This window comes from Pteropus medius, unplaced genomic scaffold (assembly GCF_902729225.1).
Source record: "Pteropus medius unplaced genomic scaffold, Ma_sr-lr_union100, whole genome shotgun sequence".
Lineage (NCBI taxonomy): Eukaryota > Metazoa > Chordata > Mammalia > Chiroptera > Pteropodidae > Pteropus > Pteropus medius.
Window position 1 is genome coordinate 4,865,556 of NW_024344371.1, and position 7,913 is coordinate 4,873,468.

At 32.5% G+C, this 7,913-nt stretch overlaps 1 pseudogene; it reads right to left on the reverse strand.

The window, feature by feature from the left end:
* Positions 1-4,602: 4,602 nt before the first annotated feature.
* LOC120608669 (uncharacterized) lies at positions 4,603-4,721 on the reverse strand (annotated as a pseudogene).
* Positions 4,722-7,913: the final 3,192 nt, after the last annotated feature.

Here is a 7,913-nt window from a genome sequence, read left to right on the forward strand (position 1 = left end):
AAACTGTATGGATATCTCTGATAAAGAAATTATATTTAAAGAGTTTTTTAAAGAGAGAGAAACAACGAAAGCAAAACAGTCTGTAAATTCACCTCAGCCTACTGAATTCCTTAAAATTGTATATTTTTCTCTCACATCAAGACCTTTCAACGTGTCCTTCATTGTGCCCTGCCCACTCATCTTTACCTTTCTTTCCCCAACCTGCTTAATTACTCAGGAAGCTTTGCATTATCTTCCAAGACACAGTCGAATGCTATTTTCTTTGTCCCTATCTTTTTATTGGACCTATTTCTCCTCCTTCTTTAGACCAGGAGCTTCTGAAGACATTGGTCCACTGTGAAAGACAGAATCAACTAAAACACGCATGTGCTTAAAAATATTTGTAGAATCTAAGTTGATTAAGACATATCTGTTTATAACCAAGAATTAACCAGCTGTGCTTCTCCTTTCCATGTTATTTGTCAAAGCCAACCACAACTTGTCAATGTCTAAAAACCTACATACTTTATCCACTGTTTCAGTAGTTTTAAGGAATATTTTGTACTTTGAGAGAAACATGCCAGTTGAAATAAATCATGGTTAATGAGAATATTTAAGATAAATTAGTTTAATTATTGTAATTTCTGGTTCTTCCATCTGCAAATTATACACACACTAGTTTCGTTTAAGAATATATACATTATGTTTATTTAAATGATTTGAAAATTTATCTGCCAACCTTTCTGACCCTGGCTCTACAGGCTAGGAAACCATAGTGAAGCATTCTTTGTCTCTTCACTATCTGGTAGTCTTTATGGTCTATACCTCAGAGATTGGGCTAAATCACACCAAACCTAAAACATACACTGAATTCTTCCTTTTAAGTGGATGGGACATTATGGATTTTGTTGCCATTTGTTTGCTTGTTTTAACTTTAGCTATCACTATTCTCAACGTAATTTTGAGTATTAATCTACTGTTTTTAATTATATTTGTGGCTATTCTGTATAGATTTGATACTCAAAATAATAGACACATAACTTGCCAGTCTTTTTAGAAAGAAATGAAAGAAAGTAGGATAGTCATACTCTAGAATGGCTGATGGAAATCACTTAAAGTAAACAGATGGTTTGCTTTCATAGCTATCTGGATGTTAAGGTGTGAATCTCCACTAAATTTGAGAACTGTCCTTTCTTGCTCAAAAGTAGGGTATATTGAAGAAGGTCTTTTGTGAGATAAAGGAGATATGCTTCCTCTTTAGGAAGGACTATTTTGGAATTAGCTATCAAACCCTTCTTCAGAACTTCCTGCCTAGACCGTGCTGCCATAGAATACAGAACATTTGCATAGTTGCTGTGTGGGATTTTCTAATCCCTCCATGTAATACTGACTTTTGTGTTTGTGAGCATTTCAGAGCAAATTGAGTATTTTTTCATGGAAATGTAGTTTATTTAAAATCATCAGCACTGGTTTTGTGGCATCTCATACCACTTTATAACCTTTGTATGCATATTTCGCCTTATTTTTCATTCCCATCAGTAGGATACAGATCCTCCCATTGAACTATCCCTTTACCATCCCTAGTTATTTAACTTAAAAGTAAGCAAAAGTAAGTGAAGAAAGGAAAGTAAGCATTTAGGTCAAATCTAACCAGAACATCCTGCAATCTTAAAGTCATATGAAAATTCCAACAGGGATACTGAGAACAAATTATTTATTTTCTTTGTACACAAAAACTGATAGCTTTAAAATGTTCCTAAAAAGAGATATGCCCCATGCAGCCACACCCTTTTGGAAAGATTGCCCTAGTTATTTTGATATGTGGGAATTTGGAGAGTTCATCCACAGATAGAATATTCTCTCTTATAGTACTTCTTACATGCACATGTGCTAAATGATGCAGTGCCTTATGTCAAAAGATAATAATACAAATTTAGAGCTGAGCAGAGATATAATTTAAATAAGCAATCAGATTTGGTATTTTTTTAAGGAAAAGGGAACCATGCCTCTGCCCAAAAACTAGTTCATCATGAAAAATGCAGGCCTTTTTATTTTACTCACATAAACAAATTTTATCATTTATAATAAAATATGCAGAAAATATATGATGAGAACTGGTCCATTTTGAAAGAGCAATAAATAACCTAACATTGTGCAATAAAAAAATGAGGACAGTTCATCAGGAAGAGGTACTTTCAATGACATATTGTAAGGGGGAAAAAAACAAGCTTGTTTTCTACAGCTACTCCCCATGCTACAGACTAATTTATTATTACATTATTATTTCCATCTAGAATTTGAAATAGTGTGGTTTAAAAGATTTTATATTTATCGGGATTTCTGAATCCTTAAATTTTCAGTGCTTTTTATTTTCAATTTTTTATGTACTAAGAGGAAGAAAATGTTCCAAGCTCTCTCCTTATTTTTATTTCTGTTCAGAGATGCTGCAGAAGCTGTCACAAAGAGGATTATCCAAACACATGCTGAATTTAAAGCATGTATATGAATAAAGAGATATATGATTCAAGAGGAAAGAACAATACCTCTTGTCTGAATGTGTTTTTATCACTATAACTGATTCCATGCAATTATTATTATGCAGATGAGTTGGAATCAACTAAATATTGTGAGCTTCTAGCACAACATAATTAAATAAACACATCGTCCTTTGTGTTTCCAGGAAAATGGCTGTACAACTGCAGCCTTTGGCAGTGCTCCAGGGCTGGTAGACATCTGTGGCAGGGTCTTTTTGTTCTCTGATGAATGAAAACTACATTTGACAAATGGTCTCACACTCTGAAGTGTGAAGGGGAAAAAATGATATAGGTCAGTGTGCATTAGTTCAAATTAGTTCTTTGTTAAGCATTGATATGTTATTCCAACAATACTTTCTGAAATATACCAACTGTATAAAGAGCACATGTTTGCAATTTTCTTAGGATATGGCAAGAACATAGTACAAGGGTGTGTCTGGATCTAAATCATTTGCTAGTGTCTGAAGGTGCAACAGTTGAGACAAAGTGTGAAATCAGGTAAAAAGAGATGATAGTGGAACTGTGTTGGAAGTAGGAGACAAGCCGTAAAGTAGGGAAAATTTTGTAGGGAGAGAGCAGATTGATTTCCAGAGAATGACCAACAATATAACCAAAAAGTCTTTTGGTCTTGAGATAAGAGGAAAAAGAATATCTTAAAACACCAAATGCATACAAGGCTATTTCTCAGTGATTTATGTGAGAACACCTAAAATGCAACATAACTCCAACAAGAGTAATCCCGAGTACATGGGAATGGTAAATCCTCCACCTACTCTTCAGTCTTTTTGCAACTGTGGCCACGTGTCCATTATTTAAAACAGAGTTTCTCAACCTTGGAAATATGATGTTTGGGGCCAGATAATTCTTTTTTGTGAGATGGCTGTCCTGTGCATTGTAGAATGTTTAGTAACATCAATCTCATAAGACACCAGTAGCACACCCTAGTTACAACAACAAAAAAGCATCTGCAAATGTTGCTAAATATTCCTGGAATACAACTGCACTCTCAGTTTAGAGTCTTTATCTGTCTCAAATACTACACCTTTCCTAGGAGAGAAAGGCTTAGGGATTGCATTTTTAATTTATTTTTATTATTTTAAAAAATATTTATAACACTTTATTTTTCCACATCCTGGACTTTCTCTTTAATAAAATTAGCTATTTTGTTGATATCTACTAAGATTGAATTGTTAACCAAAATGCAGGTATATCCATATTTCATGAATAATTTGACAGGAAACTTTACATAATATTCTAGGTCAACCACATTTTTGGTTTTAGCATCAAATCATACTTCCTCATAGACTAGTCTTGAGCCTACACTTAGCTTCACAAGAATCAGACTCCAGCCTGTGCTTCCTTTTTTTTTTTTTAATCAAAGTAGACTTCTCCAGAATCCCTTATTCCTATGTCTCTATATTGTTAATCTGAAAACTGTTCACCATTCTGGTAAATAGATTACCCCTCTACTCTTATCAGGTGTTCTTTCTTTCCAGAAATATAGTATCTTTTTTTTTTTTCCCTTTGTACTCCAATCTAATAGTTGCCATTTTGATATTCATAATATTTATCTGATATTGCTAGCTTATTTACCTAGGATCCAAAGTAGACAGGTGTATGAGAAGTGGATTGTCATATAGTTTCCTGTTGGTAACTCTAGTGCTTTTTGTTAAAAGGACCAGTGAGGAACCATATATGTGTTTTTACCATGAGTCCTTAACTTTATCATCTGCAGTTATTCCTTCTGTTCACTGAATGTACATGTGAAAGAACACCTGTTGGTCAAAGTGGATCTTTAGAGCATTTGTTGCCTAATTTGGATAAGAACAGATACAAAAAAGGTTTGTTTCACATATTTTATCGGACTTATACCTGTTCATGTAAAACATCCAATAGGCCAGAACAACTGTTAATATCATCTTATTTCCCCTGCATGTTCTATTGCTGCCTCCCTCTCTACTTTGCCCTCCACTGATGACCAATTTTATTTTGTTTTATTTTATTTTATTTTATCTTTTTATTTTTTAGTTGACCTCACAGATTGCAAGGACTTTGTCAGTTTACAATCCCTTATTTTTTTTATTTTTTACACCTACAGCACCTGGTCTTCCTAGGTGGTCCCCCATCCAAGTACTAACCAGGTCCAACCCTGCTTAGCTTCTAAGATCAGATGGAATGGGACTTGTTCGGGGTAGCATGGCTGTAGACACTGATGATCAATTTTTGTACTTAATTGAGAAATTGGATATAATAAAACATCATAAAACTCTTGACTCACCTGCACCTGTAATCACCTACACTGTCTGATTTTCCCTCTTTAGAAGAAGTATCCCTCTTCCAATTAAATGTGTCAGGTGTGCCCTGAATTCCACTTTCTCAAAATGTGACCTCTGTAATAACCCGCCTATCTCCTATTCCTTCAGGGAATTAGAGACAACCTGAGTATCTGTGGGATCACAGAGTGCACAAATGGGAGATGTGGTGGAGGAACATCAATAGGTTTATTATTGATCTCATTTGGAAAATGAAGGAGAAGGATACAGTGAAGATTGTAGCCACATTTTCTAAACAAATACAAAGATGCCATAGATTGGACCTAAGGAAATAAGAGGCGGAATATTAATCTTATATTTGACTGATTCACATAACTTTTATTTAAGAAATTCAAAGTGTGGTAGCTGATTTAATCTGAGTTCCTCTCTGAAACTGATAGATAGACATGATTTCTATTCCAATTTGGAACATGTAAACAGAATTTAAATCTGTTGGTTTCCACCAATGTACATGTTGATTTAACAATCTTGAAGATCTAGCATTTCTTCTACTACACATACACACAAACACAAAATGATTATAAATTTTTATAAATGAAAATTGTCACAAAATGATAGGATTTACAAGGTAAGTCCTTGTGATCACTTCATAAATATAATGATTTATGTTTATATACTTATTTTTGTGTCAGCTGTACATCTTGGGCTTGGAATTGTGTATTGAAAAAGGACCAATGAAAGGTATCAAAGGAGGCAAACCAACAATTAATAATGTGTTAAGTTAGTGATGTACAAAAATCTTAAAAATTATCCACTCCTATTTGACCTGTGGTTGAATGAGCATATGTCAGTCTCCTGGGGCAGTATTGGTTTCAAATGTTTATGCATTGTTACCATGAGCACTCATATCAAATTATTGATTGAAGTTTTGATTTGGAATATATATCTACTCTATCTCGAATAAACTCAAACTCAAATTTTAAGTTTCTGTAATCAAACATGTCCTGAATTTACATTCTAAAACAATTAGAGGTAATTAAACACTTTAATAAATCTCCTATGATGTAGTGAATGCAATGTTTCTTCTATTTCCTTATGCTGTAACATCCATGTATGCCTATCTCAATCTGAAAACTGAATATAAAAATATGAATAAGTATCTTTGTAAAAATCATAGAGCAAAGTGAAGTAACTTGGGATTGCCAAAATCATTAAAGGAATGACATTAGCTTTTAAGCTCGTCTAGAGTAGAGCTTGTCACATCATGGCTTACAAATTTTCTAGGTCTTCTTAACTCTTTGGCTAAATTTTCTAGGTCTTCTTAACTCTTTGGCTAACTTTTCATTTGTCCCTCACCTGTATGTTCAGGAAATTTATATATACATATATATATGTTTATATATATATACATATATATTGAAATTTTAAAGTCCTGAATTGTACCAGTTTTTAAAATTAATTATAATTTCTCTTTGAAAATTTCACAATATTAAAGCAATCTTGTACCTTTGTAAGTCTATGTTTTGTCTTAAATTTTGGCTTTTGATTTAACATAGAAACTGCCTGGAATAAGTTTGTAAAACATTAATCTTTTGAAAGTTTCTTTAAATACAGTGAATTATAACAATAATTTCAAATTATGCCACAATCCAACATTTTCCAGCACTAGAATCTTCAGATTTAGTTATAACCACGTTAAGAGTCTGCTGTAATAATATGTTGGAAGAATCACATTCTTTATAATTGTATTTATTAAAACAAGTTAAAATTTAATTTTTCTAATTCTTTTCTAACTACTAAGAGACCTCATGACTGTGGTTCTGAGTAGTGATTGTTATGTAATTTCTTGCATACCCAACTCCACATGTAAAAAGTAACAAGTAAAGAAATCCTATTCATTTCTATTGTCTGTTATCCTCTTAAAATAGCATGATTTTTTACAGTTTTCTTGGCAAGGATTTTTAGGTATATTTATTGGTCCCAGCAAAGCAACAAAAGATGAGTTTCCATGAAGCCATGAAGCACTGATCTGGCAATTAGAAGATATAGATTTTGTTTCTATCTTCTTCACTCGTTCATTTTGTCACCTGGGCATTACTCTTTCTCTCTGAGCCTGCGCTTTTTTATCTGCAGAGTATCTTGTTTAGTACAATTGCATCCAGGGGATCCTCAGGAAATATTAAAAGATGATAAATGGTAATGGCAAACCTTCTTACCTATGAACTACAGAATATGCTATGTGATTGAATAAACAGAAGCCTTGAAATTATAGATGAGGCTCTTTTTTCTAGATGTATTCAGTGCATTATTCTCTGTTTAATTATAAGTTGACCATAGAAGAAAATATATACAGAAACAGTAGACACGTATATCTGATGTGCTTACTGTTTAAACTAATCTTCTTTCTCTTCTGTTATGTTTCCTACTGTTCTTACAGCTTTATGGAGAATAACAAATACAGAGTAAAATATAATTTAACTTTTCCTATACTATAAAGTTATTCTAGAGAAAGTTGCCTTTCTCTAATCATATTCTTTGAACTTTTGTATAATTTTTATTTCATTTCTCCAGTTGTACCTTAGGTGTTGTACGTATTTTATGAGTAGTTTTATATATTTATTTATTTTTGGCATTATTCTTATGGCACACACAAAAGCATTTTAAATGGCTTGAAAAGAAGAATATATCTTCTCCAGATAAAAACAAAGCTTGTATTTGATGAATATGATTGCTTTTTCAGAAGTAAATCATTTTAAAGGTAAATTTCTAGGCAAACTATTAAACTTTTCTCTGAAATTCAATCCACATTTTATTTATTTATATTTTTTCAATAACAAGGAAGCTAATTGTATTTCTATATACTTGCAGTGAACAATCCAAAAATGAAATGAAGGAAACTGCTCCATTCACAATAGCATTGAAAGAATAAAATACTTAGGAATAAACTTAACAAAAGAAGTATAAAATGTATACTCTGAAAATTACAAAACAGTGTTGAAAGAATCAAGCCACATTTTAAAGTAAGTCTGTTAACTTCAAAATGTGAAAAGAATTGTCTCTATTAAAATAACCATCTAGAGAATTAAAAAAAAAAAAAACATTTTGCTGTTTTATGTGAAGCAATTCT